The 24,702-nt window shown below is 40.2% G+C and overlaps 2 protein-coding genes across 2 annotated transcripts in view; one reads left to right on the top strand and one right to left on the bottom strand.

Annotated features, from left to right (window-relative positions):
• Positions 1-21,089, top strand: part of LOC311616878 (serine/threonine-protein kinase TNNI3K) — a 309,455-nt gene extending 288,366 nt beyond the window's left edge. Inside the window, exon 26 of the mRNA XM_084872811.1 lies at positions 20,746-21,089. The gene's annotated coding sequence lies outside the window, so the exon portion shown is untranslated. The remainder of the gene's footprint in view (positions 1-20,745) is intronic.
• A 1,661-nt stretch (positions 21,090-22,750) lies between these two features.
• ERICH3 (glutamate rich 3) overlaps positions 22,751-24,702 on the bottom strand; it is a 104,030-nt gene continuing 102,078 nt past the window's right edge. Inside the window, exon 15 of the mRNA XM_084873890.1 lies at positions 22,751-23,295. The gene's annotated coding sequence lies outside the window, so the exon portion shown is untranslated. The remainder of the gene's footprint in view (positions 23,296-24,702) is intronic.

Below are 24,702 nucleotides of genomic sequence, written 5' to 3'. Positions count from 1 at the left end.
AAAGCCCTGGCCTTCAGATCAAGAAACTTGCATAAATATAACACTTAATAATTTAGCCTTCTTTTCTACACCTCCCCAAGTTCTCTGTGCTCTGCATGGTCAATATGCTGCCTTCAGGAGCAAGGTGTCATAAATGCAATTGGTACAATTATGAAACTGGCCCACAAATGCAAACCTGCCATTCACACCAGAGTCTGACATAGTGCATGGGGAGGGTATCCAAAGTACCTGTTGCCTTCAGAAAATGACAACTCTGCACTCCAGGAAGACAGAACTTCTTCCACCGAACAAAATTGTTTTGCCATTGCAATTCCCACTTGGAAAAATAACAGGCAGGAAACCTTAAAAATTCAGTGTGTTGAGTACTGCTTTTAATATACATTTGCCAATGTCACATCTAATAAGATTAGTGAAGGAAGACTGGGTGTCCCCTAAACCAAGGTTTCTAGATCTCCGCATGAGTGACATTGTGGAGGGGATCCTTCTTTGTGGGGTTCTTCTATGCACTGTGGGATGTCTAATAGTTTTCTGGCCTCTACCCCACTGGGGAGCAGGTCCCAATAGCCGCTCCCTTAAATTGCAGCAATCAAAACTGTCTCCGGATGATTCTAAATGTGCCCTGTGGGACAAAATTGTCCCAGGTTGGGAACACCTGCTAGAAATCCCAAGAGGACAACTAGGGGCCCGAAAAGCAAAAGGGAGCCTGACTCTGACTGGCTGCACCTAGGCAAATCTGCCTTTTCCTCCTCCTGACTAATGTAGATTCATTTACAAATGGAACTGAATAGCAGTGCTTATGATCTCCTTCCTGGTGTGTGGCAAGCTCCTTCATCCTCCTCTCCACCAATTAGAAAACCAGCTGGTGTGGTTCAGTGGTTGAGTGTTGACCTATGAACCAGGTGGTCATGGTTTTATTCCTGATCAAGGCACCTGCCCAGGTTGTGGGCTCAATCCCCAGTAGGGGGCGTGCAAGAAGCAGCTGACCAATGATTCCCTTTCATCACTGATGCTTCTCTCTCCTTTCTAGTCTGAAATGAATAAAAATATATTTTTAAAAAATAAAATAGGTTTTTTGAGGGCCATTTCTATCAGAATAGTAACTCTGCCTCATCTCTTATGACCTCTGGATGTGAAGTCAAAAGTCTGCAAATGATCTAGATGGTTTCTGGATAGCCCAATGTGAGTCCAGAGGTAAAGGTTAAAACCATGGGACTTCTAGTTAGATGTATCCATTGGTAGCCCCCAGTCTTTTTATTTCCCTACCCAATTATTATAGTCACAGGTACTCAATCTGCCATGCATTTGCCAAGGGGCTTTAAAATAAGCAGAAATGAGGACCCTGAAGTGGCCAAGCAGGCATAAAGCCTCTGGCAATGACAAAAAAGAGGATGGGCGGGTGGGAGTGTAGTGATAAAGAGCACAGCTTCCCCTCTATTCCTCCACATTCACAGCAACGGAAACAAACAAAAAGTAAACAAAAGGGACTACATCAAACTGGTTTTTGCACAGCAAAGGAAACCATCAACAAAATGAAAAGATAACCTACTGGATGAGAAAATATATTTGCCAATGATATATCTGATAAGGAGTTAATATCCAAAATTTATAATGAACTTATAAAACTCAACACACACACACACACACACACACACACACACACACACACACAAATACCACAATTCAGCTGATACTGGTTTGGCTCAGTGGATAGAGCATTGGCCTGTGGAATGAAGAGTCCCAGGTTCAATTCCGGTCAAGGGCTTATACCTTGGTTGTGGGCACATCCCCTTGTGGGGAGTGTTCAGGAGGCAGCTGATCAATGATTTTCTCTCATCATTGACATTTCTATCTCTCTCTCCCTTTCCCTTACTCTATGTAATCAATAAAAATATATTTTTAAAAAATACCACAATTCAATTAAAATATGAGCAGAGGACCTGAATAGACACATCTTCAAAGAGGACATAAAGATGGCCAATAGACATATAAAAAAATCCTCAATGTCACTAATCATCAGAAAAATGCAAATTAAAATCTCCACCTGTCCGAATGGCTATCATTAATAAATTCACAAGCAACAAGTGTGGACAAGGATGCGGAGTAAAGGGAACCCTTGTGCACTGATGATGGGAATACAAACGGGTGCAGCCACTGTGGAAACCAGTATGGAGTTACCTCAAAAAAGTTAAATATTGAGCTGCCTTATGACCCAGCAATTCCAATTCTGGGAATTTATCTGAAAAAGTTGTAAACACTAATTTGAAAGAATACCTGAACCCCTATGTTCATTGCAGCATTGTTTACAATATAATGCCAAGATTTGGAAGCAGCCCAAGTGTCCATCAGCCTATGAGTATTTGGGGGGAGGGGGGGCAAGGCGGGGAGAAACTATGATACATTTTCCCAATGCAATATTATTCTTCCTAAATTTTACCCTTTGCAACAGCATGAATGGACCTTATTTCATGCTAAGTGAAATAAGCCAGTCAGAGAAAGACAAATACTATATAATTTCATTCATATGTGGAATCTAATGAACAAAGTGAACTATCAAGCAAAATAGAGCACACTCAGAGAATAGGCAGACAGTTTCTGGTGGGGTGAATGTTACTGGAGGTGGAGGGGTGGAACAAAAGAAAAAAAAGGAGAAAACTCGTGGATATGAATAACAGTATGATAACTTCAGGGGAAGGGGGTGGATGGAGGTGGAAGAGGGCATAGAGGTGGTAAATGGTGACAGAAACGATAAAAATATTAAATAATAAATAAGTAAATAAATAAACACTTTTCTGTATACAAAAAAAAATAACCTTTATTCATACTACTTTAACTAAGAGACTTACTGCATGTGGAATGCTGAATGTGTGTATAATCAGGCCAGTGCTGGGGTAAACCAGGTGTCCTCCCGGGGTCTCACTGGATGGAGGTCATATCAGTGGAAGGACTGTTGGCTTCTGAAATACCCCTCTGATGAGGAGAATTTTCTAGAGAAATTTTGTTAGGCTCTATTTCTTTGTTTTCTTTAATTAGCCACCTCCTCTCTCCACACTGTATTTCCTTATGTTGCTGCTTTCCTCTGGCTCTTGTCTTGTCAGGTATCTGCAAATAATGAGACTAATGTGTCCTGATTACTGAGAAACTTTTCACAGACACCAACCAGTAGCTCATAAACCCTTTCATTACTGCCCTGTTAACGGGGCCCAGGGATCATCTTGGAGCTTGTCTCAGAACTATGGGGGAGTTTTTTTGGTGTGTTTTTTCTCCTTGCTGAAAAGTGTCTCACTAATTGCTTTCTTTTTCTGCTGGTAGAATGAACTTCTATGATCATGTTTTTGCATGCTTAGCACATTAAATTTTTTTCCATGTGCATGCAGCACTGAGCTCACTTAGATGTTCAATTAGCTATAATTGTAAGCCAAATTACAGCAGCACCAGGAAAGAGTTATTCCAACAGAGTGATTATTTGGGTTAAATTATTTCCAAAGCAGACATTTCCCTGGGAAAGGCAGAAGAAGCAGGAGAGGGGGAGAAGAATACTAGTGGTATGAAGAAAGGTAAGTACTAGACAATCCATCTCAAAGGAAAGACCTGATATTCTCTTTCTCTCTCTCTCTCTCTCTCTCTCTCTCTCACACACACACACACACACACACACACACACACACATCTGTCTCTCTCTTGCTGTCTTTCTTTCCTTCATTTCCTCCCAACTTCCCTCCCTCTCTCTGTCCTTTTCTCTTCCTCTCTCTCTCCCTCTTCTGCTCCTTCCCTCTCTCTCTCCCTCCTCCCCCCCCCCCCTTTCCTCCTTCCTTCCTCCTCTATCTTGAAAAATAAACATTGGCTTTGGAGTCACCCAGACCTTCTACAATAGTTGTGTGACTTTGGGCACATTCCTTAACCTATCTAAGCTCATTTTTTTATCTGTAATATGGTGATAATGAAATGTAGTTTATAGAGTTGCTGTAAGGATTATAAATACTATAAACTGCTTTGTACAATTTCTGGCATATCAGCAGATATCGTTGCAAATGCTGGTATCATTCATTATTACTATTAAATCATCTCGCAGTCAAAGAGCTGGACATTTTATTTCTCATGAGCAAATAACCATTAACGTGCTTTAAAAAATCCCACATTTGCAAATAACAAGCTGCCAAGCTTATACATCTGAGGCCATTTGAGCCAAGATCCAGCAGCCTTAGGTAGCAATGTCTTATTGACACCTGATACAAAACTAGAACAGACATCTAATCCAGAAAGAATTCCCCAAACAAGGGAGGTGTTTGAGTAAAAATAGAAAGAAAAGATTTATTGAGCACCTACTGTGCGGCAGGAACTGTTTTAGATGATTTCAGGTGAATGATTTCACTTAGTTCTCTGAATATCTCTGGAATGGGAGGATTTTACTTTTCAAGTGAGTGAAGTAATGGATCTGAGTATACAATGGAGTCAGGTTTCAAAACGAGTTTGCCTTCCTCAGCATCCATGGCTCGCTCACCACAAAGGACTGCCTCCATTGTGAAGGAGGAAAGAGAATAAAAATAGCCCTTGTTCACAATCCAGAATTGGGGTAAAAGCAGACAGCCCTGCAGGCCTGAAGAGAATGCGGGAGTTACCTTAGGAGAAGTTTCAGAGACCCAGAAAAACAAACCTTTTCTGATTGCGATGGCTCCTTATTGCCAAGCAAAACCAAGCAAGTAATCATCATCACTTCCTCTGTTTTAATTATGGAAAAGAAGGGGCTGGAATAATCTCAAGGCTCAGAAAACACACATTGTTATTTCCCAGGCAGAAAGAGCCAGAAATGATTGACAGAAGCAAGACTCTCTCCGTGATAAGCAGAAACAAAATAAGCTATGAGGGCAAAGCACAGCAATTAGGGAAGCCAAGGAGCTCCACATTTTCTCTCCTCATTAGCACACTGGGCAGGGAAAACAGGGGAGATGGGGTAGCCATTACCAGTAGCATTTGAATGCCTTATTCCTGCCTCCTTTGTGTTGCTTGCAGTTACTCAAGCTTGGAGCCTGAAGAACTCCCCCTAATCAATTTCCTTCCATATTTCAAGAGTCACAAGGGCAAAGATGAGGCCTTTGACATGTGCAATTCCTTCACTGGGTATACGCTGAAGGCTCAGCTGCGGCAATGACAGACGGTGGCCCAAGACTGTCAGCTCAATTAGCGCCGTATGCAAAACATGATGGAGAAGCCACGTTCCTCTCCCTCCTTGGCCATCCCACCTTCTATGAGGCTAACTAGAAATAAAAAGAGCAGGGGTTGCACATTTCTCCTCAGGCCAGAGATCCCAGGCAGCACAGTGGCTGACCCAGTGGTGGGCACTAATTAAATTTGGCTTCCTGAATTAAAACCCTGCCACGGGTGGGAGACCCTGCTGAGGAGGACATGTCTCCAAAGCACTCCAAGTTTAGCTTATGTTTAATTAGTGAGATGAAAAGAATATCATCTCAAGTATCTGTCTTTTAAGCAATGGGCTCATCAGCGGAAGAAAGATATCTTCAACCATCTTTAAAGAAGGTTCCGAAGCTCAGTAATTTTACTAATCTCCATCTCTTCTTTTATCTCAAATAATCAGGAAAGGGTAAGATTCCAGCAAGACCATAAAACGCAATTAAAATAATCTGAACGTTAGTCTGCTCTTTTGTTTTTTTTTTACCCATAATAATGTATGGTCTGCTTAACGCTGCTTCAAAAATTAATCCAGAGTGAAGAGTATCATCTTCTTAATTCAGGGTTTGTTTGTTTTTCTTTCCCCAAACTCAAATTAGTCTAAGGAAAAAGAATCAATGTCAAGATTGAAGATCATTTGAGGTGAGCAGAATAAAAATGAAGGGGACCCTAGCGGATGTTTGCTTTTCCTATTCCAGGTATGACACTGAAAGGGGCAGAATGGCATAGAGCAATTCTTCAACTCTAGTGTGTGCCTGAGTCCTTAAAGGGTTTATTGAAATGCAGATTGCTGGGCCTTTGCAACTCACCCCAGCAGTTAGCACTTGTAGACCTAAAGAGTTAACCTTTGACCAATGGGAAACCAGAGCCTGGGGGAAAGCTTTCCAAGTAGGGACCCACGAATTTTTATTTCCAACATGTTCCCAGGAGATGCTGATGTTGCCTGTTCTGGGGCCACACTTTGAGCACTGGGATAGTGATTACGAGGGTGAGCTTTAGCATCACGCTTGGGGAAGGTCTGATTCTCTCCTCTTTCCCCCTCATTGTGTGACCTTCCATCAGCAAGTTACAGAGTCACTCTGATTCTCAAATTCCCCGTCTATAAAGTGAGATAATGAATGGTTCTTACCTAACAGAGAGGACTAAGTAAAATAATGCATGAACGTCACACATCACAGTGCCAGGCACATGATAAATGTTTTGTAGCAACTGGCCATTCTTTATATAACAGGACTGAGAGAGGAGTCAACCATGAACGAAGGGCTAATCATTCATCTTCCAGGTCCTAATGAAATGGTTTTGGCTTGAAAAAATGTAAGTGTTATAAGACAAGCCCTAAATTAAGATCCTGTTGAAATAGGAATTTGTAGGGGTGAAATAGGCAGCTTTAGGGAATTTTTAAAATTAAGGGTTCTGTGGAAAAAACACACGGAGCGACAGAGTTGCAAAAGGGTACATTTTCATAAAACAAGGGAGCAGGAAGCCAGCAAAAGTTACATTTCATAAGACAAGGAAGTTGGGAGAGGCAGCAGTTACATTTCCATAAAATAAGGAAACTGGGAGTAGCAAAAGGTCTATATTTACAAAATAAAAAAGGAAGAAAGCCCAAAGGAAAAAGGAGAATAATAAGGGAGGAGGGGAGAAGGGCCTCACTTGTCTCCAGTGAGGTTTGACCTTTGAGGTCAAGAGTTGCTATACTGACCAAATCAGAAGGGGATAGTGATAGTGACCAATCAGAGGGGATATCAGGACATAGCGACTTGCAGCCTTTATAAACCTTGGTAGGCGGAATTCAGTGCGACTCTATCCCCCTCTCCATGTGGGAGTCTGTACTTGTTCTTCAATGAATTTCCACCTTTGCTATACCATCATCTGTCCATGATTTCATTCTTCTACTCCTACTGACAAAGAATCCGGGAAGCCATCTTGCCCAGGGGAATACAGTGTGTTCCAGTCCAAAAATCTCACATCCCTGTGTTTGAGGCTATATAACAAGTATATAGTATATAAGGATAACACAACAAACACAACATGGATAAAGTTGAAATGAGATTTGAAATGCAGTTAAATTAAATATAAACAGTTAATTACTAATATCTCCAAGAAGCATGTATTAGACACTTCATAGGTGTCATCTCAGAGCATCTTGGCCTCACCTATGTCATTGGCCATCACGTCCCTGACCATCACCATAACGAACTTCCTATGGACATAATCTGACCATAGCCTGCCGCTTGTCAGGACAGCACCCTATTGTCCTGAACCTCCCAGATCACTACCATAGAGCTCTTCTGTGGCCTTAGGAGAAATATAGATACCCCAGGATACCCAAGATTCTCTAAGCCTTTGCAACTCAACCCAGCAGTTAACACTGGTAGACCTAAGGAGTAAACCTTTGATCAATGGGAGACCAGAGTCAGGGGGGAAAAAAATTTCTTCCTTCTCTACAACAACCCCAATGGTCCTGAGGCACAGTTCTTAGAGCTTCAGAAGACAATTGATGAGACTGACAATCTGACACCAAACAGCATCCAGCTCAATACCACACTCCAGGGTTGGGTCTCCTATTTCTTCACTGGGACTTTGCTCATTCCTGCTTCTGGGGGATTGCCCTCACTAAAGAAGTAATGGCATATGAGTTTTTGCTCGGACTCTACCTTCTGGTGAGACCTAGTTTGGTCTTTGGATTTTGACCACTAGTTCTGTTAGTATAGGTAGCTAGATATTAATAAAGAAAGGGAATAAGACATTAAGAAACCTAACCTACTAGGAAACTACAGCTTTACATACTCTCCAGGAAATCACAGTTTTTCCCCACAAAAGGGTTTAATACCCCTCCCTCCCCCATATAGGGAGGAAGGACTGGCTTTTCAGTCTCTCCAGGGTACAACTGGTCCATTCATCAGACTACAGGGGAGGTGAGCACATGCCCAGTAGAAGCCAAGATGGCACATAGGGAGGTGTTTCTACTAGGAGGTATGTGCAGTGGGAACCAAGATGGTGACCATAGAGGTCTGTCTATCTGGCCTGGGAAATGGATGGGATTGGATAAGGGACACAGAACTCTAGAAGATTAAGGAAATGGATCGATTTGGGGGAAGATCCAACACAAGCCCAAAAGGATTAGAAAATTGATTGTTAGTTTGAAAAAGCACCTAATCCTTTCCAAGCCCAAGATAATATAACTCAGGCCTCACAAAGTGCTCTCTCTCTTTCACTCTCTCTCTCTCTCACCTATGTTCACCGTGTTTGTTCACATATTCTCTTTCTATAGTAGCTATGTGTCCCTAACAGCCCTGTGGCCTGGGCACAGTGCCAGCCGAAATGCAGCTGGGAACAGACTATGCTAGCTGACTGGGGACAGAATGAACTAAACTGGACTAAGCTTTGAGATTTTGTATTGGATTGATGAAGACAAGACTGAACTTTTTCCATGGCAAGATGGACACAGCTGAGGCACCAGAGCTGAATCCAGGACAATCTTTGGTGTTTGCTCCAGCTTCAATTAACCTTAGCACTATGCCACAATCTCCTATACATGGGTCCCTGGAACATTTTCCTTGTAAGGAGTTCATTTTCACCGGCAACAGTTCTTTTTAGTAAACATTGGTTTGAAGAATAAAGGAATAAGTGATTGCAAATTTAAATGAGAGTATGAGTGATTTAATAAATGAATAAAGGGGTACAATAAGCTGCTAGGCTAAACCTTGTTTCCTTCAGTTCTTGTATAGCTTTGTTTCTTTCAGCTCCTTTTAAGTCTCCTATTGTCTTTGTTAAAAGACAACCTGAGGCATATTAAATATTTTAAGAGTTTTGTTTTGTTTTGTTTTGTTTTGTTTTGTTTTAACAAAAGTCTGTTCTAATCAGGCAGTGATTAGAAGCACACTACTAACAGGAACTAGAGGTGAGATTTTTATAGAGAAAACACAGAAGGAAAGCAAACAAATCATTTGATTGGCTATAGCTTAAGGAGTTACCTTATTTGGGAGATACTGGTTAACTGTTTGTAATTGGTTGAATTTAGGTTTTGATTTCTTCACCTTGAGGCATTGAAAGGCTTAGGTTTCAGTTCGCTTATTGAAGTTACTGAGGTATTAGAACTGCCTCAGTCTAATGGCCTCCTTTGTGTAATTTAACTTTGTTTTAGTCTGATATGTGTGGGATGTCGCACTCAGTACTCTATGCTTGATCATGTTCTTTGTAAATCCCCCTATTCCAAGCAAAATGAATACTGTTACTAGGGCTTTGTTACATTTGCTCTAAATTTCTATAAACTGAGATTTTTCTCTCCCTTTTTGATTATTATTTTTTTTATCCTACTAATCTGCTTACTCATTTTCCTGCTTTATTATTACCCAAGAGGCTCAGTGCATGAAATTCCTGCACTGATAGGGTGCCAAGCAGCTGCTGGCTGCCAGCCGGGTACCTTCTCTTCCTGCCTCTGACCTCCCAGCCGCCTGCCACTGCCACCACTGGCTGGGGCCTCCTGCCACCACTGCTGGCCAGGGCCTTCCTCCCTTCCCTCAGCTAGCCCTGCCCCTTGGTCGAACTCCCAAAGGGACTCCTGGTCTAGGGGACAATTTGCATACTATATAGGATTAGAGGCCCAGTGCTCAATTACATCATGCATGTGTAGGGTCCCATAGGCCTAGCCTGCCATCAGGGCCATGTTCGGCTGCCCCGAGAAGCCTCGAACGGCTCCATGGACGCTGCTGACACCCCACAAAGCTCCCAGCTCCTGCCCTTAACCTTGCACACTGCCTCTCCCCACTGCTGTCCAGGTGCACCCCTGCCCCTCCCCTCCCAAGGCAGAAGCACCTCTGCTCACCCCGCTGTGCTCCCTGCCCTGCCTGCCAGGCACCCATCCCTCTCACCCTCTTCACTATGCGGCCCTGCCCACCCACCACACACTTCCCGCCTTGCTGTGCCCTCTTTGCCTCAACCTCCCCTCCACCCCCCCACCCCCCCCGCCCTTCCCACACACACCCACACTACTCGCCAGCCCTGCCTGAGCCCTGCGCATGAGTTCAGACCCTGGAGAGGTGCTCCATGCACCACAGGCCTTTGATGACATAGATTCCTATTTAGCCTTCTCATCATTACTGGTATTCTATTCCTTCCTAGGTCCAGGTTCACTGTCTCTCTGCAAGTTGGAAATGACTTTTTCTATGTCCTTCAGGAAGTCCTGTCATTTGCATAAAAGTAACTGAATTCCTGGCATGGGCAGGAGGGTAGTAACTCTTAAAGCAAACACTGTCTCTATGGTAGTTCTTGTTCTTTCAGTTTAAGCATCCCTCACACCGTTGGAGGTCTAATGAACAAAACGTGCTTTGATTGCTTTTGCTTTTAGCTCCTCAATGTTCATTAAATATGAGCTGCACGTATTTGTTAGAACCAGTCCCAAAAGAATAAGGAAGCAATCACACAAGTTTTGTTATAAGCAGAGAGGAGCCCCACCTACCACGTCATAGCCCCTCCTAAGGTATAGGTTAATTGGCTGCCCATCCTTCCCCACAGTTCTTCACAAAAAGAACAAGGAAACTGCATGAAAAAAAAAAATCAACAAAGCGCTGCTAGATTGGAAAGGCACCAAGTACAGGTAAAGAAAGATGAGGATGAAATCAATGGAGTAATGGCACAGGGTTGGAATTTTGTTTATTGCTCTGCAGAACCTCAAATGTCTAAAAAGATGTTTTAGTATCCCCATATTCATCAAAAGCATTCCATCTCCTGGAACAGTCAATGCATTTTGAAGGCAAGTTCAACTGTTCAAATCTATGCAAAGCAAGCACATTTTAAAAAATTCTAGTAATTAAAATAATTGGCTAGCTAAGAAAAGACCATCTCAGTTAATTGGTCTCCACTGAAGAAACATTAGGCTTTAGGGAAAATGTGTGTTTAATATAAGTAATAAGTTATTAATACAGATGGAAATTCTGCAAAATGTAAAATAGTGGAAACTTTAAGTTGCTTGCTGAAGCATAATTAGTTTGTTCCTTTTCTCCACCCTATCCATTAAGCTATTAATCGATTTAAAATATTAATGCAGCTCAAGAATCAGACACCACCTTATTTGCTTTTATTTCCATCAAATGCCTTAACTACTATATCAAAAATGATTATTCATAATATAAGCATACATTGCAATTAATCAAAGCCATACTCTTATCAGGAGTGTTTTATAGATGTTTATAAATATTCTTAGTGTTCTTGGCCTGCTTAAAGAAAAAACAAATCTACTTTTATCCCCGTATAATTTTAAGTAATCTACCTTAAAAGTCACATTTCTCCTATTTTTTTATAGACTACAAGTTCATTTTTCCTGTGGTGTTAGTTTATGGTGTTTATTTGTAAATGTGGCAGTAATAACTAACAACTTAACACCGCGCACTTAAAGGGAACTTTTAGTTTTGTCTCCAAAGAGAAGAGGACTGACTGGTTTTCTGCACTTTCAGGCAGCTGCCCATCACCCTGCTGAGTCACTCAGGGATCTCTTCACAGAGTACACCGCAGGCAAATGAATCTTTGTTATCCCTGGCCAGGGAGTTGGCCCACAATCTCTTGCAGAAGTAGGATAAACCACTACTGTGCCTCAGAGTCCTTCTGTCCCACTCTCATAAAGGCCTGCTCAGAGACAGGTACAGCATTCTCCTTCATACCCCTTGCCTAGACCTTATCCTACTTTCCACTCTACTATGTTTTTTTTTTAAGCTTTTTATTTAAATAATAATAATTAATTCATAGGCATTTCCAAGATTGTATACAGAGAGGTCCTGTGTATTTGTTGCCAGAGAAATCAGTGGGTCCAGTTTCCCTTACATTAGTGGGAGTTGTGTGGCTGTTGTGATGTCTTTAGAAAGTGAGTTTTCTAGGACTCTAATGGGAGAATGAATGGGTTTTTCCTGGCATGGAATTACATTTCCCAAGTTTCAAATTTCTAGCCCCTTAACCCAGTCTTGGAAAAGGTGTAGCCTGGGGGCAGTAGAGCTAAAAGTGTCCAAAGTGTCTGCTCCATGGTGGAGCTGGGTCTGATGTAGCATCAGACTAATTAAAGTTATTAGTCCATGGTGTGGGTCCCACAGGGCTGTGGGCCACGTGAGCAAATGCAGGGGAGTGCACACCCTGCAACAGGAGAGCAAGGAGCACAGCAAATGAGAGAGAGAGAGAGAGAGAGAGAGAGAGAGAGAGAGAGAGAGAGAGAGAGAGAGAGAGAGAGAGAGAGAGAGAGAGAGAGAGAGAGAGAGAGAGAGAGAGAGAGAGAGAGAGAGAGAGAGAGAGAGAGAGAGAGAGAGAGAGAGAGAGAGAGAGAGAGAGAGAGAGAGAGAGAGAGAGACTCCTTTGTTCAGGAGCTTAAGTATTAAATTTTCCCTGCTTGTACTGGCCACTGATTTGTTCCCAAGTGTGACTGACAAGAAAGCATCTCCCCACATCACCCAGACCTTATTGGGCATGCATCTATTGTCCAGTCCCTTTCCTCAATGATCTGCAGAGCACAGACTTGGAGAATGCTAACTGTAGCTTCCTGCCAAAGCTGTGCAAACGGTATGCCTATATTACTGGGCTTCCCTTTACTTCTTTCCTGTTAAATAAGATTGTTATAACAGCATCCAGTTTCTCCCAAAGGAACATCTTGCATGACTAACTACAGAGCAATATGGAAACCCAGATATTGGCATTAGTCCATTCCCCATTTTAAAGGGGCCTGTTACTCACCCCTATGCGCTCACCTTATTTTACCAACATCAGTGGACAAGTTACAAGAGAGCGAAATAAGTGAAAAATTAGATACTTGGAAAATCGAATCCTTAAATTCTTTGCTCTGCTACTCTAAAGTTTCATACAACCTAGTTGTTTCCTTGACCCATATGTGAACTCTTCCTTGAAGATGAAATAAGGCAAGAAATATCACTAACCAGAGCATTACAATGTTAAGTGCCACTAAAAAGAGCATTACAGCGTTATGTGCCAATAACAACTACATTGCGATTTTAAAATCTCTTCACAACCATTTTAAGACAGTTGTGTTAAACACCGTCATTTAGGAAGCTGTAGTTGTGGAAAATTTTAGTTTCATTGCTAGTATCTATAGTCAAGACAAACCTTATTCTGGAAACTTGAACTTATGAATATTTGAAAAAAGATATTCTCTTATTTTACTCTTAAATGATATAATTACTTTGAATATTGTGTCAAAAGTCTGCCTTTTTTTCATATTGGGACTTGATACATTGACAGCCTTCTTACTAAAATATGAGTTGGTTGTGCACAAAACTTAACATTTTATTTTATTGCTGAACTTTCAGGGAATAAAGAAAGGTGTTTGTTGTTATTGTTATTTTTGAAGTGGGCTACAGCCATCAATGATCTGGGTAAGCACAAGGGAAAAGCAAGGTTGCCCTGAAGGCAATGGGCTGTTAGTACTACAATTAGAGACTAAGCCGTGAGCCAATACCGATGGATTTATTAAAGATTAGCACATTAACTGGACCCTGAAAAAAATTATTCAGAAATTAAGATTAACTCAGTACTCACAAACATAACCACTGTGAATGAAAGTCAGCAGAAATAACAAACTACAGAGTCAGACCACCAAGGACACCAGCGATGAGAAAAATCAGCTTCAGAATAGGAAACAACTTCATGTAAAATACTTCAATTTAAGGAATGAAATGATACAAAGTAGGAAAAAAAAATTAGAAAGCAGCATGTGGCCATAAAAAACAAAAAACAAAAAACAGGTTTAAATTACAGACTAAATACAACTTTAAGAAATGAAAAATAAAATTGTTGAAAACAAGCTCCATGGATTCATTAAACAGAAGATTAGACTTAGGTCTGAGAAATACACAGAATGCAACATTTAGGAACAAAAACTTGGAAAAATCTCAAAAATCTTTTGTTCTTTTATAAAATAAGAATTTAAATACTTGTCTATCTTCTGTTTGCTACGAGATTCTACTTCATGAGAGCAAGGTATGTATGGTAACCTATTCCAATCAGGTGAAATTCATATTAGTTCTGTCCCTTTCCATCTCTTTCCCTCGGGCTACCCTTATTATTTTTCTCTTCACTGGTTTTCTTCCAACATGTTTGTTTATTGTACCCTGACTTTCCCTGGACATATTTGTTGGGAGGTGAGGTGAATATACACTGATTTGTCCCTTTCCCCATCTCTGAGGACCAGCTGAGGTGTTATCTAGGTGTGGCTTGGATGAGTGTGGAGCTATTTAGCATACTTGTGTTAGAGGAGACCCCTTGACTTGAGGGGCTCAGTGTGCATAACCATTTTACATTAAGCCTTAGGACACACACTGGCGAGAAAGAGCCATGAGCACAGGCTCTCCTACTGAGAAATACACAGTCTGAGTATAGGTCTGAGAAATACACAGAATGCAACAATGCACAGTCTGGTCCAGCACTGAACACGCAGTGGCTGTCCGTAAGCTAAATCCGTCACAAATCTACAAACACTCAGCTGGACAGATCTTATAGTTTGCAAATTGGAGATTAAGATCAAACTCACCTATGGGAAATAATGAAAAACATAAACTGATGAACAAAAACAGATCCAGAGACAGGGAAGCATCGATCAGACTGTCAAATCTCAGAGGGAAGGTAGGGGAGGGGAGGGGTAAGGGGGAGAGATCCACCAAAGTACTTGTATGTATGCATATAAGCCTAACCAGTGGCCACAGACAACAGGGTGTGTGTGTGTGGGGGGGGAGGTAATGGGGGGATGGGGACAGATATGTAATACTTTAATCAATAAGGAAATTTTAAAAAAAGAAAAATATAAAAAAAATACTTGAAAATAGAATATTGAGTGAGAAGCATTGCCTTCTAAAAGAGACCTCAGTGGCGAAGGGAAGGACTTGTATAAGCATCTTATAGGCCAATAGGGTAGGTCTCTAATACTGTCTCTCAGGTGACAACAACGGTCCCAGCATTAATTCTATGATTGGAGAAGTAGCCTGTGCCGGAAGCCCTCATCTCCACAGGAAGGGCAGGGTACACTGTTTCGGAAGCAGGAAGGGGTTCTCTACCCGAGCTGTACAGGAGCTTTAATAAGAAATACTGGCACCTGGTCCTACTCCCTGGAGATTCTAATCGTGTGGGATGCAGCTGGGCATCAGGATTCTTTAAAGCTCTCTCGTGGATGCTAATGTGCAGCCCAGGCTGAGAACATTTGAGAACAGTGGCTCTTACACTTCAGTGTGCATCAGGATCACCTGGTGGGCTTTTAAAAACACAATTTGAACTCTAAGTTCTCAAAGTCTGGTCCAGCAACATCAGTGTCATGGGGGACTTGTTAGAAATACAAATCTCCAGGCATCTCATGGCCCTAATGGATGGGGAAATCTAGGAATGGAGCCCAGCAAATTCCATTTAATATCCCTCCAGGTGATTCTAATGCAAGCTGAACTTTGAGAACTCCTTCTCTGGATGGAGCCAGTTTTTCTGGGTTAAATCCCAGCTGTGATACTTCCAAACTCTGTGACTTAAACATGTCACTTGATCCTTTTGTGTCTTAGTTTCATCATCTATAAAATGAGGCTACCTTCCTCATAGCACTGTGAGGCTTAGTAAGAGAGTAAAATAATAAAACAAGTGAAATACATAGTAAAAGCATAATACCTTAAGCCAGTGGTCCACAAAGTCATTAGTTAACAGAGCCAAATATCAACAGTACAACGATTGAAATTTCTTTTGAGAGCCAATTTTTTAAAACTTAAACTTCTTCTAACGCCACTTCTTCAAAATAGACTCTCCCAGGACATGATATTTTGTGGAAGACCCGCACTCAAGGGGACAAAGAGCCGCATGTGGCTCGCAAGCCACAGTTTGCCAACAACAGCCTTAAGCTATATTTCGCTAGTTTAAATTAGGCTTCTGAAGTCACATTTTCGCCTACCTTTTAAAGTCAGTAGTTATTCAGACTTGAGATCTGTAGTGCAAAACCTCAGCTACATATATTAATAGAATGCACAATTTTTTTTTTAAGTTCCGATGCCCAACACTCACCCCCAGAGATTTAAAATGTTAATGTGCAACCAAAGTTGAGAGTCAGAGATTTAGATTTGAGTTTGTTAAGCCTGTTTGTATATGCTCAGATAGGTTTGTAATTTGTTGAGTACAACTGGAGAGTTCTGTGCTAAGCAGGGAGCTACCAGCATTATGATTAGTTCAGTGGGGAGAGTTTCTGTTCATTCTCAGAGATTTTCTTTTCTCTAAATGACAGGTGTGTGTGCATGTGTGTGTGTGTGTGTGTGTGTGTGTGTGTGTGTGTGTGCTCGCACATGCATAAAATAACTTGACTGTGGGATTTCTGCTGTCTCTAACTATAAGCCTCTGCAGTCGCAGTGGGGATTCCAAACAGGCAATGACAAACCTTGGGGATGTCTATAATCCAGACAGCCAAAAATGTTCCACTCAAGCTGCATTTGAAATCTGGTAGTTCAGTTTTTCTAAAGCAAGAATTGAATTAGCTGTTTGTGGGTTGTTGTTTTTTTTTTTAATCAAGCTTTAGAGAATGAGTTTGATTAGAAATTAGGATTCTATGTCTCTTAAAAGAAAATCTGACTGTGAAGCACCACTGCGAAGAAAAATAAACTCTAAAGATTTTTAGTCTTGTTTTGTCCCTAACCACTGTGTAACCCATTCCTCAGACCCTCTAGGGCTCTTCTCTCTCAGTCTGATATCCAAAAAGGAACTAGTAGAATCTTTGATCTCTAGTGTCCCTATCAACTCTGATATTTTATGGAAACATTTTCTCTTCAATCAACAAATGCATATACTCCCTGCATTCTATTAACATCAATCATAATTAGGCTTAAAAAATTTTAGAGTATCTTACTTCAATCTGCATTGCAGTTCATTTAGTCACTCATTTACCAGACATTGAGCACGTGCCATGTGTCAGACACTGTTCTTGGCACAGGGAATAATAGGACATGGGCCAGAAGAGACCAAGTCTCTTCTTTGTGGAGCTGACACGCTATAGAGCAAGTCAGCCTGTGATACATGAAACGTGATCGACAGCTCCTTTTCCTATTCACAACATCTCACATTGGCATTTTGACAGATGTACCAGAGAGATGGGGAAGGAGGGATTATAAACCTAGCTAAGATTTAATAATAGCCTTAAAAAGAGAGGAAGATTTTAATAATTCCTTGTGCTAGTTGTTTCCAAATTTATCTGTTTAAAGCATTATTTTTGAAAACTAAAATTGCTGTGGCATATTGCAGAGGGTGGGGGCAGTGAGAATTCGTTTACATAGCTACAGACTATTATTATTTTTTCACAGTCTGTAGTCTTGAGGAACTTATGTTTTTATTCATTAATTTCTTTTAAATCTTTATTGTTGAAAATATTATTACATATGTCCCCATTTCCCCCCATTGACCTCTTCTAGTCTGCCCCCATGTCCCCCCCTTGGCCCCAGATCTTCCCCACCGTATTGTCTGTGCATATGTGCATATAAGTTTTAAGTTTGATCTTTTCCCACTCACCCACCTCCCCTGCCTTCCCTCTGAGGTTCCAAATTCTGTTCCATGCTTATATGTCTCTATATTTATTTTGTTCATCAGTTTATTTTGTTCATTAGATTCCACAGATGAGTGTGATCATGGGATAAGCCTCTCTCGGCCTACAGGGGTCCTCAAACTTTTTAAAGTGGGGGCCAGATCACGGTCCCTCAGAGAGCTGGAGGGCCGGACTATATGAACTACTAATTCCTACTGTAACACCTCGGCTGCACTCACTGCCCAAAAAACCTGGCGGGCCGGATCAGACTCCTCTGCGGGCCGCATGTGGCCCGCGGGCCGTAGTTTGAAGACCCCTGGATACTCTCCAGGTCCATCATGCTATAGAACTATTATTTACTTGAATGCTTGTTAGCACAGGTTGGCAAACTATACTCCTTAAGCCAAATCTGGCATTCCACTATTTTTTTTCTTAAATGAAGTAGTATTGGAACACAACCACACTCATCTGTTCAAGTATTGTCTGTGGCTACTTTCACCCTAAAATGGACAAATTGAGTAGTTACAATATGTCCCACAAAACCTAAACTACATACTATATGGTTCTTTTACAGCAAGGCTTTGCTGACCTTGCTCTTTAGCACTTATTTGTTTCTGATTGAATAAAACTGTGGAGTGCCCTGCCTGTGTACTCACACACACTCAAGGGGCATGCTTCCTTCCCTAGAATTAGCCAGCCATTGTACCAGAGCTCTGCCTTCTTCCTTGTAGCAACACCAAGCCGCATGGCCCTCTGATTTACTCTTCTGAGCCACATCACTTTAATACTGTGTAGCCAACACAAACTACACATTAATCAGAATTTCAACATCCACTTGTGGTAGCTGCCATGCCCTGTAGCTTGACAAATGCAGCTCTGTGCTCTTCACCATGTCCATTTCAACATGGCTCTTCAAATATTTCTGCTCACAGTCTGTAGCCTTAAGGAACTTATGTTTTTATTCATTTATTTCTTTTAAATCTTTATTATTGAAATATTAAGTATGTCCCCATTTTCCCCCAATTGACCTCTTCTAATCTGCCCCCATGTTCCCCCCTTGGCCTCAGACCTTCCCCACCCTATTGTCTGTGCATATGTGCATGTAAGTTCTAAGTTTGATCTTTTCCCACTCACCCACCCCTGCCTTCCCTCTAAGATTCCAAATTCTGTTCCATGCTCTCACTGAGAAAGCTTTGAAAAACTGTCAGTACCCCCTCACACAATTTTTACCTTTAGTTGACATCTACAAATGTTCATATAAGTTTAGTCATTACAGGTATGATTTCTAGCATGTTATAAAATGGAATGTTCTAAGATAAAGGTTACATCTCTTCCCTAAATGTGCCCAAAGATGTGCCATCACAATTTGATATCACTTTTATTCATGTGTTGGATGTGGTTGGGTGCCATCCAGACAACTCCTTCATAGTCAGTACCTTCCTTCTTCAGCTGCCCACAGTGAGGTCGGCTGCTGGCTCATGTCCGAGTCTCTCCACAGGAAGTGCTTTGGACTGAAAGGAGCTACCTGGTTAAAGGCTATGTTCCCTTCTGGGGAAGCAGCCAACATCGGTGACTGGTCTATTGTGGGGACACAGAGACCTAGCCCTCTACCTCATTCTGTCATCTGAGCTCCAAAGCTCCCACAGGATGCACTGCAGCCTCTGGGGTAGCTACACCACAGCCCATCTTTCTCTCAACTCAGTTCCAAGTCCTTCACTCCTGACAGTGTTATTGCCAAGAGAAGTCCCCAACAAACCTGCACACAAACCTCTGTTCCAGACTATTTCCCAGGGAACTTGACATAAGACAGTTGTTTTCAAAAATACATGACTAAGTTCTTCTTTTTTAAAAATATATTTTATTGATTTTTTACAGAGAGGAAGGGAGAGGGATAGAGAGTTAGAAACATTAATCAGCTGCTTCCTGCACATGCCCTACTGGGGATGTGCCCACAACCAAGGTACATGCCCTTCACTAGAATCGAACCTGAGACCCTTAAGTCTGCAGGCCAATACTTTATCTACTGAGCCAAACCAGCCAGGGCTAAGCTCTTCTTTTGCATTAGGAAAAATCTCACATTGTTTTTTTCCTAATTAAAACTTACATTTTTATTCCAGTTTTTTCCCCTATTTGTATCCTATTATATTTTGATGGTTGAAAGTCTTTTCTTGATCACCGCTTGTCATACTTTTCTGTAACTATATTATATAAATTAAAATTTAAAATTTAATTCAATTATGAACATAGGGTTTTATGTGTTAAATTCTTCAAGGCTGGGCTATCATTGCACTAATTCTTAACATGCATTTAATCAAAACAACATATTCATGTATTATAAATTTTGATAAACTCATTAAACAGAAATAATAAAAGTAGAAATGCATCTGTTAAGGTAGATATTTCTATTTTTAATTAGTTTTTGCATCTGTGTACAAATATAATTTACTGCTAAAAGAGAGTGTTCAACATCAGTTGTATTCCATTTTATTTGTGGAAATGCACTAATACAGTATTTGCATGTCACATAAGTAACAGATGGGCATGGAAGTGATTTCATTGTGTTGTGCTGCAGTACCTTCTTTGAACACCTTCTGAGTGATTTACCAAAAATCACAGGCTGATAAAATTCCAAAAAGTATTTTAATGACTTATAACTGACAATGTAATTAGGTCTGCATGTAGCTTTCTTTTTAAAAATAAATATTTTATTGAATTTTTACAGAGAGGAAGGGAGAGGAATAGAGTTAGAAACATCAATAAGAGAGAAACATTGATCAGCCACCTCCTGCACATTCCCTACTGGGGATGTGCCCCCAAACAAGGTACATGTTCTTGACCGGAATCAAACCTGGACCCTTTAGTCTGTAGGCTGATGCACTCTCCACTGAGCCAAAAACAGTTAGGGCATGTTTTCTTGAAAACAAAAAATTGAAAGCCACTTAACTTGCAGAAGATTTGTTAACCAGGCATAAAGTTCATTCCTTTTCTCAATATGGACACTATTCCAAATTGTTCCTTTGTCTCTTGTGACATTCCAGAGACAACACAGGAAAATTGGAAATGAATGAAGAGTCTGCATCTATTGTAAAGAGAGAGTGGGGAACTGGCAAAAGGGAAGACTGCGGGTACCAGCCACTCCTCAGGTCCATTTTATGACAAAAGTGCACATGGAGCTTGAACATATGCAAAGGAGCCTGGCCAGTGGATTCCCTGAGCACCTTCATCTCCTGTCAGAGGCGCATCCACACCAGCTGGAAGGTCTCTGTGGCACATTAGTACCAAGGTCCTGAAAAACTGCGAGATACCGCCTATAACTTTGTCTTTAACAAAACCTTTCATACTAAGTAGATATTTAATAAAGACCGGACACATTTCACAAAGGAGACAGAGAGCCGGTTCTCAAGTAGATTTTGGTGCCAGCTTCTCTATCCCACATGTTTTCTGTGTACCTTATTTTTCCTCAGAACGAATGGAGGTATTGCTTCATTCCAAAATACAGTGAAAGTTGCAAAGATTGTTAGACAATCGAGACTTCCAGAAGGAATTTCAAAAGCGATGTGCGTTCTCAAATATCCAGCATTTTATCTTACAGTGTTTTGCTTCCTATTAGTTTGAAGAGCATACTGTTCCTGTCATAGGGCATGTTAGGGGGGCGCGGAGAGAAACAGGAAAGAAAACAAAAGGGAGAGTTTAAGAGCGACTTTTAAAGAAGTCTAACTGTTTTTATTTCCTGTTCTCTTGTACCTCTTGCTGCTGGCCATGATGACAGGGAACTTCTTTGAAGTGTCACAATCAGGTGCTGTAGAAAACTGGAAGGAAATATTATCCAAGGTCACAAATGGCCTCTCCTCGCTGTCCTTGAAGCTGTTGGAATATTTCATTTACTATATAAATTTTTGTGAAGCTTTCTTTTCTTTTATTAATCATTTTCTAAGAGCAATAACGGTGGCAAAACTATTAATCTTTAGAAATGTTAAGTAATTCAACTATACTTTAAATTTATAATGCAAGAGTGTATAAAGTTACAGAAAAGGCTTAACTAAAGAAATTTAAGTAGCCTAATTTTGTCTGCCTTTACTTTGATTGCCTTATTTTCCTCTTGAATTATTTAAATAATTTACTGTACTCTTTGATTGACAGTGACTGGAAATATAACTCTCTTCTTGTTGATATGGGATATATTAATGAGATTTAATCTTTCCCCTTATATAACAACCCACTTTGTCACGTAAAGAAAAGTTCCCTGCCCTAGCTTGGAGGCTCAGTTGGTTAGAGCATCATCCGATGACAAAAAAGCGTTGTGGGTTCAATGCCTGGTCAGGGGACATACCTAGGTTTCCAAACCCCGGTGGGAGCACATATATATAGGATGCAACTGATGTATGTTTCTTTCTCACATTGATGTTTTTCTCTCACCTCTCTCTCTCTCTCTCTCTCTCTCTCTCTCTCTCTCTCTCTCTCTCTCTTTCTCTTTCTTTTTTGTCTCTCTCTCAAATAAAAAACTAAAATTAAAAACAGTTCCCCATCACCATGGCCAGCAGCAAGAGGTTTAAGAGAACAGGAAATAAACATAGCTACATTTCTTTAAAGTCATTCTCAGACTCACTCTTCTTTCTCTTCTTTGCTAATTTTTCCCCTTTCTTCTACAAGTAAATAAAAATACGTACAGTGCTAGTAGAAGTTCACCTATAGTATCTTAGTATATTCCTAGAAGGTAGTGTATGTGTTAAAATAGAGTTGGAGGAAGAAGACCTGAGGTTGACCATGACTTTAAACAAGTCACTTAACTTTATTGAGTTTCTACTTATCTGTGAAACACTGACCATAATTTTCCTCTGAATGATTGCATGTATGTGAAAGACATGTATGAATGCAGATAATCAAAATAAACACATATACTCAAAAATACAGTCCTATGAAACTAATTTTCTCTGCTCCACTCTTTGGAGTTTAAATTTTGTAAGAAAAAGGCATACAATTTAAAAAATTAAGTCTTATTTATAAAGAATCATTCACAGATCTTATCTGTAAACATATATATAGTTTATTTATGATTTTAATAATGAAACTAGAAAAAAATCAATTCAATAGAACATACAAATAATTTTATCAACATAGTATTTGCTGAGAAAGAACCCATTTAGTCAAACTATCACAACACTGAATTTCATAGTTAAACCCACATGCAGATTATAGAATTATGTTCAGAATGTTTCAATGAAATGTATTAAATATAAAAATAATCCAATGCAATTTTCATCTAACACATTGTACCAAACACCTTCTTAAGAAAATTAACAAGTTTACAACTTTCCCATAAAGTGCTATGCATTCAAAGTGCTCTGCAGCATTGAGGTTGAGGTCAAGGAACAAATACCGTAGAATTCCATTGTAATTCAGCTCAGTAATCAATGAAATTAGATATAATGTAGATGAAATTCCCTCAGAGGACAGAGATCTATGATGTGCCATCAGTGACACATCCTCAATAGGGGGTGGGGCTGAAGGACTTCATATACATGTCATCACAACCATAATAAAAATGAGTTTGAAGTTGAATTTGTCACTTTTATAGTGAGTACTCTTTCCTAGAGAAAGAAAAATAGAAAGCGACAAAAAAAGTGATAGACATAAACAAAGAAAAAGTTCACAATATTTCTACAATCCATTTTTTGACTGACACAAAATCCTCAATTCAATCAATTGTCCACGACAGCATATTTCCGACATTAAAGCACATCAGAATTACCTAAAAGGCTTATTGAAACCACCCATTGCTAGACCCCACCCACAGAGTTTCTAATTTAATAGGAATAACATGATGACAGGAATTAGTATTTGGGATAGTTCCAAATGATGCTGATATCTTGATCACATTTTGAGAATCACTGTAGGCAGCCAGCATGGATTATAAAATGATTTAGGGCAGCAGCTCTCAATTCTGACTACATAGTTGAATCAACCAGATTAAAACAAAACAAAACAAAACAAAACAAACAAACAAAACACACACACACAAAATAAAATAAAATAAAAAAACAACTGATGCCTACACCTATCTAAAGCTAATTAAATCTGAATCTTTGGGGTGGAAGCAGGGGTGGAATCATTCATGCATTCAGGAAAATGTCTCATGAAAGTCTAATTTGTAATCCAGCTTGAAAATCACTGTTTTAGGAAATTTTCTTTTACCTCAGGTGGAGAAGAAAAGATAGCCAGACATATGTGCCCTTTGGGGTATCAGTATATGAACAAAGACATCTTCAAGGAAATAAAAATCTTCAGTAGGCATACTGATACACAGCTATTGCTAGTTATATCAGGGAGTAATTCAGAGAATGACTGTGACTGTTGATTTACAATGCACTCCAAGGTTACTTCACAGGTTTGAAATAACAGAATTTGGGAAGGTAAGCAGCACTCTAATTTAATTCAACTTTTTTTCTATGGTCCCTGTGGATGCTTTGGCACCTCATCTGCCATAAATGACATAAATAGTTGAGAGTCTAGAATGTTGGTATATGTGTTGATGTGCAAGGTTTACCTGCTATAATTATTGTTATTCATTTTACTCAGCTCAATTATTTACTACTATGATTAAAATTTGAGTAACCCCACAAAGAAGGCCCCAAGGACAAAATCTCACAAGCATTTTTCAGTTTACCTCAAGAAGCAAAACTACAGAAACACACACAAAAAACAAAGGGCATTCTGAAATAATATTTCCATTTTGTATCACCCTTCTGGCATAAATAGAAGGAATGAATATTTGTAAGTGATTATACATGGCATGGGATCATTTTACAGGTTCGGGGCAATCTTTAGTATTGAGTATACATAGAAGGATCTTTAGAACTCATTTTCACAGATGGAGTCATAAAAGCCCCAAGCCACAGTTTTTAAATAAAACTCTCAGGTATGAAACTGAGAGTAATATTTGATCATAAATAAAAAGGAATTACACAAACCCTAGATGTCAGAATTGGGCCTTTCAG

This window comes from Pipistrellus hanaki (genome assembly GCF_964339955.1).
Source record: "Pipistrellus hanaki genome assembly, chromosome: 2".
Taxonomy (NCBI): domain Eukaryota; kingdom Metazoa; phylum Chordata; class Mammalia; order Chiroptera; family Vespertilionidae; genus Pipistrellus; species Pipistrellus hanaki.
This window is presented reverse-complemented; position numbering and strand designations above follow the sequence as displayed.